Genomic DNA, 2,500 nt, shown 5'->3' with positions numbered 1-2,500 from the left:
CCCAGAACTTAGGTCTTTGCTGTGTTCAGGGCCTGGACGGCCCTGTGGTAGAAGCAGTTCTTCAGTCTGTTTGTCTTAGCGGCCAGGGTCCTGAACCTCCTGTTCGAGGGCAGCCTGGTAAAGTGTACGTGCCCAGGGTGGGTCGGGTCCCTGGAGATCTTTGAGGCCTTCCTGAGACAGCGTGTGTTGTACAGCTCTTCCAGAGAGGGGAGGGGGGCGCCGGTGATCTTCTGTGCTGTTCTCACTACTCTCTGTAGCGCATTTCTCTCCGCTGTTGTGCAGCTGGAGAACCAGTTGCAGATGCCGTAGGTGAGGATGCTCTCCACTGCGCCGCGGTAGAAGGCCACCAGTATCTCCTGCTTGTTGTGTTCCTTCCTGAGGCATCTCAGGGTGTATAGCCACTGTTGTGCCCTCTTGATGGTGCCTTTTGTGTTGTCCTTCCAGGTCAGGTCATCCCGCATGTGATGTCCCAGGAATCGGAGGGTTGAGACTCTCTCCACGCTCTCTCCGTCGATGAGCAGGGGCTGGATCTCAGACTTTTTCCTCCTGAAGTCTACGATGAATTCCTGGGTCTTTGACTTGTTCAGCAGCAGGTTGTTAACCTTGCACAGCTTGCTCAGTTGCTCTACCTCATCCCTGTACGCCGCCTCGTCCCCCCCCCGAGATACATCCCACCACGGTGGTGTCGTCTGCAAACTTTACGATGTAGTTGCTGGGGTGGACGGGGGTGAAGTCGTGGGTGTAGAGGTTGTAGAGGATGGGGCTTAGCACGCAGCCCTGGGGGGACCCAGTGCTGAGGCTGAGGGCTGTGGAGGTGTGGGGGCCCACCCGCACCCTCTGGGGGCGGTTGGTCAGGAAGTCCTTGATCCACGCACATATAGAGTGTGATAGACCCAGGTCTAGTAGTTTGGTCACTAGCCTGTCTGGAAGGATGGTGTTGAAGGCGGAGCTGAAGTCCACGAAGAGCAGTCTCGCGTAGCTGTTTCCCCTCTCCAGGTGGGATAGAGTGGCGTGGAGAGTCGTCGCGATGGCGTCCTCTTTGGACCTGTTATTTGTCACTTATTATCGGCCTATCGCATACAGGGGGGGTAGTGAGAACAGGGCGTGGTCGGCAGGGGGGAGGGGGGCAGCTTGTTATAGAGGCTATGAGAGGCTCTGACGTCTGATCAACCCAGCATGCACACCTGTAAATATACACCTGTAAATATACACATGTAAATATACACCTGTAAATATACACCTGTAAATATACACCTGTAAATATATGCATCAAATCAAGTGGTTGATTATTGGTGTCCAGGCTGGGCAGGAACAGAGGCTGAACAGTGCTCCATGTTCCAGAAGGAAAAGAAGAAGAAAAACATGTTTCAACCATTTGTCGATCCAATATTATGTGAATATAATATCACATAGTAATCTATAATAATCAAAATAATAATAATAATAACTTTATTTGTATAGTGCTTTTGCTGCAAACGTTGCTGCTCAAAGTGCTCCAATTGTGAGACACAATCTGGGTGCATAACATGAGAATGCAGCCTCACCAAATCACATGTACATCTCATTGTTGGAAGAATCAAAATCATAACCATGTAGGCCTATACATTAACTTGTTAAAATGGGACAATTATAGACATATTTTTAAATAAATAATTAATAAATAAATAAATAAAAACAAAACAAAACAGTTCTTGTTTGGACACTGGGGGTTCGGGTTAGGCCGAAAGAAGCTCTATGACACGTTAATAGAGCGTTAATTGCATTATTGATGACGTCGTTGACTGACTCACAGGTACATTCTGATTCTAGAACAGGTCCATTCTGAGAGTGTTCGTTTGCAGTTATATGGGATCTCTCTGGACATTGACGGTCGACGATAACGAGTGGCAGGTTTTCGTGAGCGATGGGTATTTAGGGTCGGAAAAACAAACGGTTTCTTCCAGGCCCACATAATAAAGTCTGGATTGTGTAAAGTTCCTCCTGTGGGGCTGATATGGAGGCCGCGGGAGGATGCGGGTCGGACCCGGGGTCCAACAACAGCAGTTCTCTCACGACCCACTGGACCGACGACGCTGATAGGGAACTGTTCCGAGAGCTCCAGGTGCAGGGGGAGATGCAGGGGGAGATGTGGGGACGGGAGGGGGAGATGCAGGGGGAGATGCAGGGGGAGATCTGGGCACGGCCGGTGGGTTTCTCCGGTGCTTCGTCCAGCAGCAGCGAGGCGCGGCCGTCCTCTCACGCCGGGCCGGGTGACCCCCTGGCGGCCTACCCGAGCGAGCAGTTCAATGCTTTCATGGAGAGGAGGGGGACGTACAAGGAGCTGGAGAGGGTGATTTCTAAAGTCATGTTCAAACTCATCCGGACCAGGAAGGCAGACGGCACGCCGCTGTTTATGGTAATAATAACAACAACAATAATTATAATAATTATAATAATTATAATGACAATAATAATAATTATAATTATAACAACAACAATACTACTACTACTAATAATAATA

Source organism: Nansenia antarctica (assembly GCF_963989245.1).
Source record: "Nansenia antarctica genome assembly, chromosome: 5".
Classification (NCBI taxonomy): Eukaryota; Metazoa; Chordata; class Actinopteri; order Argentiniformes; family Microstomatidae; genus Nansenia; species Nansenia antarctica.
The sequence above is the reverse complement of the archived record's forward strand: the minus strand, read 5'-3'. Positions refer to the sequence as shown.